Source organism: Ursus americanus, chromosome 2 (genome assembly GCF_024610735.1).
Source record: "Ursus americanus isolate L20-20 chromosome 2, mUrsAme1.1.p, whole genome shotgun sequence".
NCBI lineage: Eukaryota > Metazoa > Chordata > Mammalia > Carnivora > Ursidae > Ursus > Ursus americanus.
Window position 1 is genome coordinate 10744730 of NC_142128.1, and position 17076 is coordinate 10761805.

A 17076-nucleotide genomic window follows, 5' to 3' on the forward strand; every position below is an offset into this window, starting at 1 on the left:
AGATTTCCCTAGGGTTTTTTTTTTTTTTAAGATTTTATTTTTAAGTAATCTCTACACCCATCATGGGGCTTGAACTCACAACCCTGAGACCAAGAGTTGCATGCTCCACTGACTGAGCCAGCCAGATGCCCCCAGATTTCCCTAGGTTTTACCCAACATCCTTTTTCTCTCCCAAGATCCCATCCCTGATACAACACGACATTTCATCGTCGTAACATGTCTCCTTAGGCTCCTCTTGGCTGTGGCAGGTTACTCAAGATTTAAAAATAAATTCCTTCTCTATGAGACCAGTGTGGGCTCTGTTATTTGCAACTCAGCGGTGCACGAGGCATTCAAGGCTCACTGCGGTCTGGTCTCTTCTCATTCCTATGGCCCCACAACCACCACGCACAGCCTCATACTCTATCTTCTGTCGAGAACACCTCCTTCCCTCCTACATAGGCTCTCACCGCCTCTGGCCCCTTGCACAGGCTGACAGACACATCTTTATTTGACCTCTGGTGTCACCTCCTCTGGGAAGCCCTCCATGACCCTTCCAGGCCCTGCCCCTCCTCTGTGCATCTGTGGTTCTACCAGGCAAGGCCGCGGACTTCCTTAGAACGTGGTCTTTGATGTCAGACTTGCCTGAGCTCCGGTCTGGGACTAGCTGGTCGGTCTCTGGGCACACTCCGTTCTCCCTGTGTAAAACAGGATCATAAGAGATCCCGTCTCGTGGGTTCCAGTGAGGACCCAAGACAATGCTGGAAAGCACACAGCGCAGTGCAGACACAGACTGTGACCCTGCCTGCAGCCCCCCGCCACGCCCCTCCCTGGGCAGCCATAGCATGAGTTCCAGTCGTCCCATGCCCACAGGGGCTGGCCACTTTGCTAATTTGTTAGTTCTGCGAGGGCAGAGGCCACTTCGTTTTTACCTGTCTCTTTTCAGAGTTGGCCTCGCACTAGCTGGTTGCTCAGGCGGCCTAAATGGGTCGCTCGCTCCATCTGCCATGGCTCCCACCTCATGGGCCCACGGGAGACTCTTCTTCCTTCAGAACGACCTGCTAGGAAGCTTAGGTCTGTTTTCCGACTTCTCCAGGACAATAAGAACGGCGTGTCTGAAGGGATCTCTTTTCCGTGGCAATGTGGCAGTGCCACATTTGACGTGAGGCCCTGCTCTCTGCGGCAGGCGGGCTTGGGTTTTGATCCCGGCTCTGTCGCTCACAAGCTGTTTGGACCTCGGTCAAGTGGCTGACCTCTCTGTGCGTCATTTCCTCATTGCCAGTTTGGGACCGGCTACATAAGTTGTGGGGCCCAACGCAAAATGAAAATGCAGGGCCCTTGTTAGGAAATGATGAAGGATTTCAAAATGGCCAGAGTAGAGCTTGACCACGAGCGAGTGACTGCATAGGTCACGAGCCCTGGGGCTGGCTCTTCTGACACGGGACACCAGGACAGTGGCCCCAGGGCTCTGCATGGGTCACCCAGCTTTGCCTTCTCCCTGTCCCTACCCTGCTCCTTCCCCTTCCTTTCACACATGCCCAGGCCCCGAGAGGGGAAAGAAGGTAGCCTTTCCATTGCTTTTCCATTGCCCACCAGCCCATTCACCACATTTCTTTATCACTGGCTCGGGGTCAGGGATGTGGGTTTTGTCTGCCTGGCTCGAGGCTGTAGCCCCAGTGCCTACAACACTAGGTCTGGCCCCACTAAGTGTTCATTGAATGAACAAAGGCAAGAATGAATGAAGGTGGGGAGAAGCACTGGTGGTGGGGATGGGGGTGGGAGTGGGGCAGGACTCAGTTTCTCCACCTGTAAAATGGAAGGGAGGGGCCTGGAAGATCTTGACCTCTCCTCTCAAGTCTAGGATCCCATGCCGCCATTGCTCAAAACAGACTGGAGCTCCCTTTGGGGATTTGTCCTCAGAGAGGTCAGAGGCCTCTGACTTTTCCACACCCGTGGCTTGGATTTGCGAAACAGACAGCAGAATGTTCTGTAAGTCTGCTGGTGTGGTAGAGAAAATCTGGGCTGGGAGGCAAATGTGTCATCTGGACTTGAGGCCCCCTTTGCCAGCGGGGCCCCTTCAGGGCCTCAGTTTCTATGACTGTAAGATGGGGACAATAGTGCCACCCCAAAGAGCTGGAAAGGGTGCTGGCAGGAGCCTTTATGTGGCCCCCAGTAAGTGCAAACTCATGTGGCCACCCTGGGTTAGTCACATGAGGAGTGACCAGCTGACAAGACCTTCTTCATGTGTGTCTGTTCCTCTGACCCAGAAGGCTGCTGTCAAGGGCAGGTCCTGAGCCGAGGGAGCGGAGGGGCCCTGCTGGGGACTCACTGATGAGTGAGACACACGTTCTAGTTCGGAGGTGGGGGGAGGTTATTGTCAAGAAACAAGTAAAGACGCGCACACACTCTGAAGACAATAAACCAGTGTGATGTGCCGGAGGTCAGACGCTCGGAGGTCAGGCCCCGCAGCCCGCCCACAAAGATCTGGAAGAAGAGCCCGCGGGAAGAATGCAGGGTGAACACAAGGGCCTAGGGGTGGGTGCTGGGCTACCTTCTGAGACAGTGAGTTCCCCACAGTGGGAAAGAGGCCAGGAGTCGTATGGGAGTCTCTGGTGGGAAGGTAGATTTGGGAAGTTGGGGGTTGGAGCCAAGTGTGGGGGCTCCTTAAAGTCTGGGTTTGGACTTTCCCTGGAGCCCAGAGACCCCCAACCTACTCAGGGTCCCAGGAAGAGGTGAGTCCTGGGTGTGGTGGCTACAGGCTGCTTAAGTGGGATGGGGGTGGAAAAAAGAGAGGGAGGGTCAAGAAAACTTTATGTGGGCAAGAGGCATCTTTTTCTGGGGCTCAGGTTCTTTCTAGATCCTTCTCTAGTCCCTAGGTCAGCTGACCTTGAATCTCCTCCCCTGTGTTTGACAAACAACAGTGAGGGCCATGGGGAGTCACTGAGGGTTCTTGAGCAGAGGAGGAGCCTGATCAAATGGATGTCCCCTTGGCCTATTCTGAGGGGGGCCAGGCTTCAGCCACCTCCCTTTCTCACACTTTCCACAGGGCTGCAGGAAGAAGAAATTGCTCTGATTCTCTGCTAGAGATGCCCTTCCCACACACTCCCTCGCATCCCCCACAACAAAGGATTACTGGTCCCCAAAGTGCAGTAGACTGGCTTCATGTGAACAGTCACAGCTTAATCCTCACCAGCTGTTATCCTGATCTCAGGGACAGGGTCTTCTTTCCCCGGTGCTCCCAGGGCCAGGAGCCCGAGGATGCCATCCTCTCAGCTGCAAATCTATACTTAGACACCAGGCATGACTCAGCTCCACCGTGGTAGAGTATGGGGTATGGAAAACCAACCAACCAATCAGGCAACCAACCAACCAACCGATCAACCAACCAACCAAATCAACCAACCAACCAACCAACTAATCATTGAACCAACCAACCAACCGATCAACCAACCAACCAAATCAACCAACCAACCAACCAACCAACCAACCAACCAACCAACCAACCAACCAAATCAACCAACCAACGAACCAACCAACCAATGAACTAGTCAACCAACCAAAGAACAAACCAACCAATGAACCAGTCAACCAACCAAAGAACAAACCAACCAATGAACCAGTCAACCAACCAAAGAAAAAACCAACCAATGAACCAGTCAACCAACCAATGAACCAACCAACCAACCAAATCAACCAACCAACCAACCAACCAACCAAATCAACCTACCAACCAACCAACATTACATCTTAGGGAGCCAGGCTGAGCTGGATTTTGGCCCCTACTCCCTTCTATGCTGTGCTAGTTACATCTTTTTTCTCTGCTTTGGTTTCCTGTAAAAAGGGGCATAACGGCGTCTCTCTCACAGAGTGTGGGTGTGTGCATGTGTGTGGGGGAGATTAAATGAAAGAATGCCTTTAGGAAGGCACCCAGTGCTGTTCCTGGTACACAGGAGATGCTCAGTAAATATTTGTCGAATGCATGAATGCACAGAGGAGTAGTCCTTTGGCAGCCTGAGCCCCTTCTGTGGCCCTTACTCTACTCCTCCCCAGCTAATGGCTCCCCTTGGGGAAGGAGGACAGGAAAGAAATGGGTGTATCCGGGGCTTCTCCTTGGTGCCTGTATGTGTGTTGTTACATCGGATCCTCCAGAGAGGTAGGATTCATACACCCATTTTGCAGATGGAAAGGCAGAGGCTAGGGGAGTTTAGGAGAAGAGGAAGCTTTGGATACAGCTTTCCTTGGGTCTCCCAAGGGCCGACGCCAGGACTGAGCTCCTAGAGGTACTTAAGAAACACGCTCTGATGGAATCAACCAGTGAGCCTTAATCATCATGGTGACATCGGGAATGCCATTATTTCTTGAGCTGTCACTGGGCAGGGCTAGGGTAGGACAGGGGGTCACCAAGTCTTTCCTTCTCTCTCTCCCTCCTACCCCCTGTCATGCATCATTTCCTCCCATGGCCTCCTCCTGCCTCCCTCCTCTTCCTTTCCTCCATACTCCTCGTCCTATGCCCCTTCAGCATTTTGTCCTTTTTTGTCATAATCTGGGACTAAGGACAGCCTGTGTAGCCTCTAAGAACCCAAAGGTCGACCCTGTGGAAGATAGAGGAGGAGGGCCTCCACGTCCCTTCCACTCACACTCCTGTGCCTCAGTTTCCTTCTCTTTAAATAGGGCTTGTTGTAAAGACTCAGGGTGGTGCGGGTGGGTGCTGAGGCCAGGCCTGACTGATGGGAAATGCCCAGCAGGTGTCACTTGTTGCAATTATGATTATTATTTTACCTGTTCCCGAGGCCGGCCTTACTCCAGTTCTTCATTATCCCAGGAACCGATTCCAGAAAGGGTTAGGGCCCGCGATTCTGAAGGTGTGATTTTGAGTAAATTGTGCCTCAATTTCACGATCACTAAATTGCAAGTCTCTGGGTAGCTGCCTGGCCCAGGATGGCTGCTGGGAAAATCATAACCGAATCCCGGGGAACTCACACACAGCCAAGTTTGGACTGTAAAGTCGGGGAGGGCAGGGTTAGGATGGCGGGTGGCTTTCCTTGCAGTGATGTGCATTCAGGGCTTGTGGGATGACTGGCAACTGGTGGATGGGAGGGTGGATCCTGGGGGTTCCCGAGTGACCCCAGATCCAAAGCAGCCCCAGAGAGCCTTGTCAGCAGGTCGTAGGGGAGGGAGCTGGGTCCAGGGCATCCTTTCAGACATTGCAAGGAAGATTTTTTCTCTTGGGAGGGAATCTGCTCTCTTGAAAACCCTTGGCGAAGACGCAGAAAATCTGCAGCGGACTCTGCTGGGTGGCTGGTGACACAGGAGCCACATTGCAGTGAAAAGAGCAATTTATCAGGGGGTGCTCCTTCCAGGGATCGAGAGCCTTTCGGAACTTGATTGCGGTTAATGCCCCAGCCTTTCCGAAGTGTTTTATGGCTCTCTCAAATGAGATAATGAAGCCCTTTAATTTACTGTCCGACTCCCAAATGGAGTGAGCGGGTCAGACATCCTCCCTGCCCCAGGCCCCCAGAGATGGAAGGCTCAGGAGGCCCAGTGCACCCTGCGGAACTTCTCCGCTGGAACTGCCCAGCCCCCAGTGGGAGGCGGCATGCAGCCCCGGGCAGCCCCAGCCTTGCAGCTCCCTTCGTGTGTAACCCCAAGCAGATCACTTATTCTGCTGAAGGCTCTGTTCCATCATCTGCAGAACGGGGATGGTAACAGCACTATGGCAGGGATGGGGTCAGGATTAGGGACAGCTCCTGGTGCAGGGGAGACGATCAATAATTCGAAGTCATCATTGGGTAGTGAAATGGAGCCCCAAGACCTAAAGTTCTCGGAGGAAACTGTACTTGCTGCTGGTCCTTGGGAATGTTCGCCAGCTGATGGCACCTGCAGCAGGGGTGAGCTGTCCCCACGGAGCCTTGCCCCAGACCCAGGTTCATAAGTAAGTAAAATGTTCTGTTGTTTGAAACCACTGAGTTTGGGGCACCTGGTGGCTCAGTCGGTTAAGCATCTGCCTTTGGCTCAGGTCATGATGTCAGGGTCTTGGGATCGAGCCCCGAGTCGGGGTCCCCACTCTGTGGGGAGTCTGCTTCTCCCTCTCTCTCTCCCTCTGTGCTTCATCTCTCTCAAGTAAATAAATAAAATCTTAAAAAAAAAAAAACCCAAAACCCACTGAGTTTGGCGTGGTGTGTTTCACTCAAAAGACAATAGATAACAGAGTTCTTCCCGTATTTTCGCGCATTCTCTCCTCCCCTGGGACTCAGACCTGGATCCCTGGGGCTGAGCCCAGGGTCAACCTGAGGGACTGATTTGGCACGGTTCACTTGGGCCTGACGCTTCTCTTCCTGTAGGAGTATCCTCCTGGGAAGCTCTTGGGTCTCTCTCCCTGACAGCCCCCTGGGGGCAACTTCACTAGTCCGTCTGGAATCAACTAGAAATCCTTCCGTTCTGGAGGGCTAGGGTTTCAATTAAAACCAGGACACCTTCTCTTCCTCCTCTCTCCTTAGCCTCCACCCCTAGTCACAACCCCAGTTATTTCATGACTGAGGAAAGCATGGAAATGGGAGACTGGGATTTGGATTTTCCAGTGCTTTCCAGGCTGCTTCCTGGTGCTCCGTGCAGAGGATGATGTTCCAGAGGGATCCCTCCATGTCTCAGTCACGCCCCAAGCCACTTGATCACCTTTTCACACACTGTACATCCAAAATGGTCAATAAGCGTATGAAAAGGGGCTCACCCTCATTATTAGCAGGGCGATACAAGTTAAAACCCCAAGCGTCCCCCTGCTATGATTACCTGCAAAGGCACATTGTTCAGTTCATCTTCCATGCATTCGTGGCCTCGGTATACGTGGCCCCACCTGCCACTTTGGCTAAGTGGGGACAAGTGTAATGGGCCATTCCAGCTCTGATTCTCCCCCTAAGGCCAGGGGAGGCACACCTTCTCCATCTCTTGCTCCTGTTTCCTTCCTTCCAACAGGTGTTGATCTCCAGAGCACTCATGAACGAACATTCTCTGGGGTGAACGCCATCTCTGAGTCTGTTTCCGGGGGAACCTCACCTTTGACAACCACAGCCCTGCTAGAATGGCTAAAATATTTTGAAAAAAACGACACAATTGTATCTAGCTGAATTCTTCACTCGTTCTCCTCAACGGGTAAATCCCTATCCTGTTTTTCACGTTTTGAAACTTTATAAACTGGAACTAGACATGCACATAATATGGTCAGTTGACTTTTGACAAAGGAGCAAAGGCGATTCACTGGAGAAATGGTCATCATTCCAACAAATGGTGCTGGAACAACTGGCCATCCATATAAAAAATATAAGAAGCAATAAAAATAATCATGATTACCTCTATCTCACAACTCACATGCAAATTCACTCAAAATGAATCACAGACCTGAATGCAAAACCCAGAATTAAGATACTCCCAGAAGGAAGCAAAGGAGAAGATCTTTGTGACAAAAGTTTTTTAGGTATAGTTTTTTAATTTATTTTTTATTTTGTAGTAATCTTTACATCCAACGTGGGGCTCGGACATGCAACTCTGAGATCAAGGGTCTCAGGTTCCACATTCCACCGACTGAGCCAGCCAGGTGCCCCTTAGATATAGTTTCTTTTTTTTTTTTTAAAGATTTTATTTTTTATTTTATTCGACAGAGATAGAGACAGCCAGCGAGAGAGGGAACACAAGCAGGGGGAGTGGGAGAGGAAGAAGCAGGCTCATAGCGGAGGAGCCTGATGTGGGGCTCGATCCCATAACGCCGGGATCACGCCCTGAGCCGAAGGCAGACGCTTAACCGCTGTGCCACCCAGGCGCCCCATTAGATATAGTTTCTATATCCATGGGGTATTAAAGAAAAATATGCTAAATTAGATTTCATCAAAATTAAAAGCATCTGATTTTTAAAAAGATTTTATTTATTTATTTGACACACAGAGAGAGAGAGCAAGCACAAGCAAGCAGAGGGAGAGGAAGAAGCAGACTCCCCGCTGATCAGAAGACAGATGCAGGGCTCCATCCCAGGACCCTGGGATCGTGACCCGAGCCGAAGGCAGCACCCAACTGACTGAGCCACCCAGGCGCCCCTCTTTTTTTTTTTTAAGGTTTTTTGCCTTTTTTTTTTTTTTTGGTAATCTCTACCCCCAATATGGGGCTCAAATTCATGACCCTGAGATCAAGAATTGCATGTTCTTCTGACTGAGCCAGGCAGGCACCCAGAAAAACATCTGAGTTTCAAAACACACTTATGAAAATGGAAAGACAAGCTACAGACTGGGAGAAAAATATTTGCAAACCACACGCGATAAAGAACTTGTATCCAGAGTATAAAGAATCCTCAAAACTCTATTATAAGTAAACAAATAACCCAATTAAAAATGGTCAAAGGACTTGAACAAACACTGCATCCAAGAAGATAGACGGAGGGCAAACAAGCACATGAAATGATGTTCAGCTTCATACAGAAATGCAATTAAAAACACAATGAGCTACCCCTAGACGCCTGTTAGAATGACTTAAAAAAACAAACGAACTTGACAATACCAAATGTCGACAAGGATGTTCTAGAACTCTCATACGGAATTGTACAGAGAAATGGGAAAATGGTTCTATGGCTTCTTATAAAACTGAAATATACTCACCAGATGACCCAGCAAGTCCACTCCTGGGTGTTTATCTGGGAGAAACGAAACCTTATGTTTGCACAAAAACCAGTCCACAAATGTTTACAGAAGGGTTATTCACAATTGCCCATACTGGCAACAATCCAATTGCACTGTAACTGGTGAATGGGTAAATACATTGGTCCATCCATACGATGGAATACTATTTAGCAATAAAAACTGTTCATACACCTGATAACATGGATGCATCTCAAACACATTATGGTAAGTGGATGAATCCAGGCTCAACACAATACATACAGTATGGTTACAGGAGTTGGGGGTGGGGGGACAGGATTTGGCTCCTACAAAGGAGGACTGAGGAATTTTGGGAGGTGATGGAACTGTTCTATATTTCGATTGTGATGGTGATCATAGACTATGCCTCTGTTACAACTTCCAGAAGTGTATGCTAAGAAGAGTAAGTTTTACTGGATGTAAATTATATCTCAGGAAACTAGGCTAAAAATATTGAACCTAAGAGCATTTTAAGTAAGTGGTATGGTCCTGTATGTATACTTCCGCAACTGATGTTTTTTGCTCACCCTTAATGATTTTTGAGGTTTATACAAATTGACACTATGTGTAAAATGATTCATGAAGCTCTTGTTCATTCATTTTTAACTGCTATATCATATTCCATTATACATTCTACCTTGATTTGTTTATCTGGTCTCCTTTGGTAAACAGTACTCTGTGTCTGCCTTTTTCTTCTGTTTTAAACAATGTTGCAATAAACATGCTTATAAATATATTCTGGAGGACAGGTGCTGAGATTTCTCTCTAGGATATTCACTTAGGATAACAAACGGAACAGGTGGGGTAAAGTCTATGAATATCTTTACTTTGGTTTCCAAGAGCTTCTAGCAACTGACACTTTGCTACCGGTGTGTATGAGTTTCATTTTTCTACCTCTCCCTCAATAACTGTGTTATCAGACTTTAACTTCTATTAGCTGATGAACTTAAAATGGTTTCTCATTGTCATTTTATTTTGCAATTTCCCTGACTACTAGTAAGATGGAGTAATGGGTTTGTTGGTCATTGGGTTTTTTCTTAGGTGACTTCTTCATACTCTTTGTTTCTTTTTTTCCCTTTCTATTGTTTTATTGTTGCCTTTTTCTTCCTGATTTGTATGAAGATTTTTTTCCCCATCCTCTTCTGGATTATAATCCCTTGTATGGGTAGCAAATATCTTCTCAGGCTATGGATTATCTTTTAACAATCTTAATAGTATCTTTCTTTCCATAGAAATTTGTAATTTTAACATGATCAGATTTCTTTAGTCTTTTTTCTTTATGGTTCATGCTTTTTGTGTCCTATCTAAGAGATTCCTTTCTACCTCAAGGTCGCAAAGGATATTTTCCTGTAAACTTCGAAAAGTTTCACTTTTCACATCTAAATCTTTACTTCCCCTGGAACTGATCTTTTTGTATGATGTAAAGTAGAAATCTAATTTTAATTTTTCCATGTGGATAACTCTACACCATTGGCTGACAAGTTCACCTTTTCTCCACTGATTTATACATGCTTTCCGGTTCTCCGTTCAATTTGATTCTTCTCCTTGTCTGTCTTTGCACCTATATACCACCTTAATTATGTAACAAATCTTTCTATCTAATAAATCTGGCCCTTTGCACTTCTCTATATATTTTAGAAGCATCTTGGCAAGTTCCCAGAAGAGCATTTTGGATTTTTTTAAAATTCTATTTAATTTATAGATAAACGTGGGTCGAATTTGCCCCTTGATGATATTGAATCTTCCCATCCATGAACGTGGTATGTATTTCTTTATTTGCTCAGATATTCTTTTGAGTCTTTCGATAACGTTTTGTAATTTGCACCATGAATCTTGCACAACTTTTGCTGGGTTTATTTTAGGTGCTGGTAGTTTGTAATTTCTTTTTTTTTTTATTTCTTTTATTTAGTACATAGGGATGTTACTGATTTTTTTAAAGATTTTATTTTTAAGTAATCTCTATACCTAACGTGGAGCTTGAATTTACAACCCCAAGATCAAGAGTCACATGCTCTACCGACTGAGCCAGCCAGTTGCCCCAGGAATGTTATTGATTTTTAAAAAAGATTTCTTTATTTATTTGAGAGGGGAGTGCATGGTGGGGAGAGGCAGAGAGAGTTTCAAGCAGACTCCATGCTGAGTGTGGTCCGACTTGGGGCTCGATCTCACAACCCTAAGGTCATGAGCCAAAATCATGAGTCAGTCATTTAACTGACTAAGCCACCCAGGTGCCCCAATAGTTGCAGCAAGTTTTGAACAAATACTCTCCAGCACATTAAGAACATTATATTCTATTTCTAGATTACATTTAAAATTTTTTTGATAGTATGAATGAGTATAGAATTTTATCAAATGATTTTCAAATGATTTTATCAAATGATTTTCAAATGATTTTTCTTTCTCAAAAGCTATTGAGATGATCACAAGATCTTTTTCTCCTTTGACCCCATATATGGCATATTACATTAATAGATTTACTTATTATTCATGAGACAAACCCTACCTGGCCAGCAACTACTATTATATATTTTTTTTCACTGTTAAATTAAATTTGTGGGTATTTTATTAAAGATTTTAAAATACATGTTAATAAGTGTATAATTGATGGATCTAAAATTTCCTTTAAAAATTATCTTTTTCTGCTTTTGCTGTCAAGGTTATCTCGGCCTCATAAAATGAATTAGGTAGCTTTCCTTCTTTTTCTATTCTCTGACATGTTTTTGTAAAAAGTGTGTATTTTCTGGTTCTTAGCATATTGGGAAAGTCTGCCTCTGAGCTTATATGGGCTTGGGATGCTGGGGGCAAGTTCTGAACTGATTCAATGTATTTATTAGTATCGTTACCGTGTGAATAGATAGCCCCCTTTCATCCTTATTTGTTTATTTGTGCCCTTTTCTTTTCTTGCATAGCCTCATAGTTTTTTATTTTTTATTTATTTTTTGTTTTTTTAAAAATTTTTTATTATATTATGTTAGTCACCATACAGTACACCCCTGGTTTTTGATATAAAGTTCGATGATTCATTAGTTGCGTATAACACCCAGTGCACCATGCAATACGTGCCCTCCTTACTACCCATCACCAGCTTATCCCATTCCCCCACCCCCCTCCCCTCTGAAGCCCTCAGTTTGTTTCTCAGGGTCCACAGTCTCCCATGCTTCATTCCCCCTTCTGATTACCCCCCTTTCTTTATCCCTTTCTTCTCCTACCGATCTTCCTAGTTCTTATGTTCCATAGATGAGAGAAACCATATGATAATTGTCTTTCTCTGCTTGACTTATTTCACTTAGCATTATCTCCTCCAGTGCCGTCCATGTTGCAGCAAATGTTGAGAAATCGTTCTTTTTGATGGCTGAGTAATATATTCCATTGTATATATGGACCACAACTTCTTAATCCAGTCATCTGTTGAAGGGCATCTTGGTTCCTTCCACGCTTTGGCTATTGTGGACAATGCTGCTATGAACATTGGGGTGCATGTGGCCCTTCTCTTCACTACGTCTGTATCTTTGGGGTAAATACCCAGTAGTGCAATGGCTGGGTCATAGGGTAGCTCAATTTTTAACTTTTTAAGGGACCTCCACACTGTTTTCCAGAGTGGTTGTACCAACTTGCATTCCCACCAACAATGTAGGAGGGATCCCCTTTCTCCACATCCTCTCCAGCAATTGTTGTTTCTTGCCTTGTCAATTTTTGCCATTCTAACTGGCGTAGGGTGGTATCTTAGTGTGGTTTTGATTTGAATTTCCCTGATGGCTAATGATTTTGAACATTTTTTCATGTTTCTGTTAGCCTCGTAGTTTTTTAATTTTATCATTTCCTCCCAAAGAACCAGCTTGCAGTTTTGTATTCAGATAGGATATAAATTTGAGTGCTGTAATAGACATCTAAAATTACTAATGACCTAAAAAAGTCATGCATTTATTATAACCTGTTATGAGCTGAATTGTGTGTCCCCCCCCCCCCCGCCCCTGTCCTCCATCCAAATTCACTCATTGAAGTTCTAACTCCCAGTATTTGGAGATGGGGCCTTTAAAGAAAGAATTAAATTAAAATGAGGCCCTTATGATGGTTGGGCACTAGTCCAATCTGACTGGTGTCCTTAGAACAGGAAATCTGGACACTTGGAGACTCCAGACATGTGTGCACCTGCAGAAAAGACCACGTGAAGACACAGTGAGAAGGTGGCCATGTATAAGCCAAGGAGAGAGGCCTCAAAGAAACCCATCCTGCCAACACCTTGATCTTGGACTTCCAGCCTCTGGAACAGCAAGGAAATTCTTTTCTCACACCCAGGTGTGCAGTCTGTGAGTTTTGTTATGGTAACCCCAGCAAGCGACTACAAGATTTTGCATGGAAGCCCACATTTTATGGAGGCCATTGGAGGCCCAAGTTCCTTCTACCTTGTTGCTCTGCATTCCTCAGTATGATCTGCCGTCACTCCTGCATTTCAGTCGGCCGGGAGAGTGAGAGGAAAAGGGTGGTCCAGAGGTGGCAAGCAGGTGTCGTGGCCATGGGTCATATGTAGCTACAAAGCTTCCTGGGTGGCCGTGCACCTCCTCAAATTCTACTACTTTGTAGGGAATAGACAAAAGGAATGGGGGGAAGGGCAGTCTCAGCTATAAATTTCTTTTTCAAATTCCTTTCTCTTCTTTATTTTCTAGCTCATTATTTCTGATCTATTTTTGTTGTTTCTGTCTTTGTACTTTCTCTAGCTTTGTGCTGGTGCCCTTTTCTTGGCTGCTTTATTGGATTGTTTATTTTGGGTCTTTCTTAGGGCCCTGGCTGGCTCAGTTGGTGGCCTGTGCGAGGCTTGATCTTGAGGTTGGGAGTTCGAGCCCCACGTTGGGGGTAGAGATTAGAGAAAAACATTTTTTGAAAAGTACATTTTGAATCTTTCTTGATTTTTTTAATGTATGACTCGAAGGCTAAACCTTTACCTCTGACAACAATTTTAGATGCATCTTACAAGTATAACTCAAATTTCATGAGTTACTGAACATTTGTAATTTTAAGAACAATTGCCTCTTTATCCAGGAGGTATTTAGGATGAGTTTTTAGATTTCTGAAGTTTGAAAAAATTGATTTATTCTTGAGTCCCACTCTCATTGAATTGTGGTCAGAGGACGTGGCCCATAGACTACGCACTTCCTTTTTAAACTTGTCAAAACTCTCTCTATGACCTAATACATAATTAGTGTTTTTGTGAATGTGTATGTGAAAATCATGAGTATTCCCAATTTGTTGAATGCATTATTACACACACACACACACACACACAGACACAGACACATACACGTGTGTGTCCTTTTTTTTTTTTAAAGGTTTTATTTATTAATTTTAGACGGAGAGAGAGATCATAAGCAGGGGGAAGCATAGAGGGAGAAGCAGACTCCCCGCTGAGCAGGGACCCCGATGAAGGACTTGATCCCAGGACCCTGAGATCATGACCTGAGCCAAAGGTAGACAGTTAACTGACTGAGTCACCCAGGAGCCCCCCCCACCTTTTAAAAAATATTTTATTTATTTATTTGAGAAAGAAAGTGAGAGAGAAAGAGAGCACAACCGGGGGGAGAGGCAGAGGGAGAGGGAGAAGCAGACTCCCCAATGAGCAGGGAGCCCAACGTGAGGCTCAATCCCTGGGATCATGACCTGAGCCGAAGGCAGACACTTAACCGACTGAGCCACCCAGGCACGCCCACATGTGTGCATCTGATTAAACTTATCAACTGTATTGCTCAAATGACGTGTGATTACTAATATATTTGGACTTACTCCACCATCTCATTGCATGTTTTTTTCCTTACTTTCTTCTTCTCCTTTTTGTCTTCTCCGTCTTCTACTGGCTACACATATGCACATACATGTATGTACACGCGTATTCTGAAATATACTTAGAACTTTCTTGGTTTGGGAGGTGTAGATTATATTTTTTTCTTGTTTTGATGGCTGCACTTAATTTTCAGTGACTTTTAAGATTTCCTCTTTATCCTTGATTTTTTGTGTTTCTTTTAAAGATTTTTAATTTATTTATTTGAGACAGAGAGAGAGAAAGAGAACACGAGTGGGGGTGGGGAGGGGCAGAGGCAGAAGGAGAAGCAGGCTCCCTGCTGAGCAGGGAATTTTACTTCAGGCACGATCCCAGGACCCCGAGATCATAACCTGAGCCGAAGGCAGACGCTTCACCAACTGAGCCAACCAGGCACCCCCATATTTTGTTGTTTAATTATCATAGAGTCACATATGGATTTATCTTAATTTATGTTATCTCTTCTTGGAGTGTATTTTTGATTTGAGGTCTCAAGTCACAATCTGTCTTTAGCTCTTGAAAATCCTCATCGATTGTCCCATACATATTGCTTCTCTACTGTTTCCTCCTTTCCTTTCTCTGGAACTTCTCTGAGATGAATGTGGAAGCCCCTCCATCCCTCCTCCAGATCTTTTAACTGCTCGTTCATGCATTGCTTCTTTTGGCTCTTGGTGCCCTCATGGTGGTCAGGACACCTTTGGTCAGAATGGTTCTCTGAATGGAGCTTCATGGAAGGTTTCTCTCGGAAAGTGATGTCTGAGTTGAGATCTGAAGGGAGTCAGAATATTATTTAGGGACAAGGAATGTGGGATCAAGTGGGGACTTGTCCAGGGCTTCTAAGGGTCCCAGGGTGAGAAGTTGCAGGACATAAGGAGCAAAGAAGGTATGGAAATTGAAGGCCACCAAAGGCTTTATGTCAAGAAAAGCCTCGATCCATTGGCAGTTCCTTCTGGCTGCTCTGTGGAGCAGAGGACAGGAGAAGGGCAAGGGCAGGAGAGAGGAGACCAGCCCAGAGGGTCCTCCAGCCTGGGTGAGAGAGCGGTGGTGGTCGGGACCAGAGAGGTGGCAGTGGGAATGGAGAGAGAGGAGAGAGAGACGACGAAAAGAGACATATTTAGGGCCCAAGCCAGATGTGATGGTTTGCACGGAGGTAGGCTGCTGGTGGTGGTGGCGGGGGGCACAGAGGTTTGGGTGCAAGCCCTTATCTTGATTATCCTCGTCCAGATGAGAACTTTCTGCCCAGAACTCACCTGCTCTTTGCCTGAGCCAATTCACACTGACTCTTGGGGCTGGGGTCTCGAGGGGGTCAGTCATCCTGTGGGCCCCAAGACCAAGAATGCTGTCTCTAGCCTGTGCTAGCCTCACCTCTGACCCACAGGGTGTGTTGAGTCAACCCTTCTGGACATCTGCCTCTGCTGGGATGAATCCTGTGGCTACACACCGAGGTCCTCAAGCTGTGCCCCGGCCACCCAGGCCTGGCCAGTTGCCTTTCCCAGGGCTGCCCCCTGATGCCACGTCTCCAGGTCTTGCTGTCATCCGGACAGGTTACCTAGAATTTGAGGGCCAACACTAATTTGAGCGGCTTCCCTCCCTGGCGACTGTGCCGCTGGGCCACATACCCTGATGGCCAGCCTGCTTGAGCCAGCCCCCCCTCCCCTGGACCACGCCCATCCAGGCTATACAATGATGTGGCCCCCCATGGCCGGCCTTCTCCTCTTTTTTCTCTACTTGGTTTGAATGACGTCGGAAGCGGCCCCAAGACAAGGATTCAAATACAAGATGTCTCAGAAGCCCAGGTAGGGGCTTGGAGAAGCGAGACAGGGACAGGAAGGCCGCTGACAAAGGGACATTGGCAAGCAAGCTGCCATGGTGACGGCTGAGCCGAATCCCATGGGAGCCTCTCAGAGCTGTCCCTCCTGCGAGGTGAAGTTGCTGACGGGTTTCAGTACCAATTCCCATCTGTCGCCGGTGAAGGGTCACGTCCGGGACACTTGTCCCTGGCCCCAGGGGACAGAACAGAGTCAGAGACGAGGGAACCCCTCGGCAAAGTGCCGCAGCTGCTGTATCCTGGGGCCTGGAGTAGGGAACCCGGGCAGCCTCTCAGCCCAGCCCCCGAAGCTGGAGCTCATTTCTCCAACCGCAGAGCAGGGACAATGCCACCTGCCTGTCGCTTTGTAGTGAGCATGCTGTGACTTAACCCAAGCTAGGGTGGGCAGTGCAAATGTGCCCTAGATACGGGGGTGCGGCAACCCCGAAACTCTAAGATGGATGCTCATCTCCTTCGCTTTGTCACTACCCGCCCCCCTCCGCCCCCGCCATCATCCGGCCACTGGTTCCTGCTGATGTGACATTCTTGTTCTAAAAATGGACCTGTGACACCTCAAGCAGATTTGCAGTCCCTTGACAGAGGTCCTGTCTGGCACATGAAGGGCCTCTGCCTCTCTGCCTGGCTACCCAGGGCCCCAGAGAAGAGGAGAGGGTCAGTCCCCAGGGGCCGCTCTGAGGGCAGAGTGGCACCCCACCCGCCACCCACCCCCTGTGGAAAGGAGCGGTGCCGGGAGGCAGAGCTCTGTCTGTCTTGGAAGTCAGGCAACAGCCTGCTGACGCTCCTGG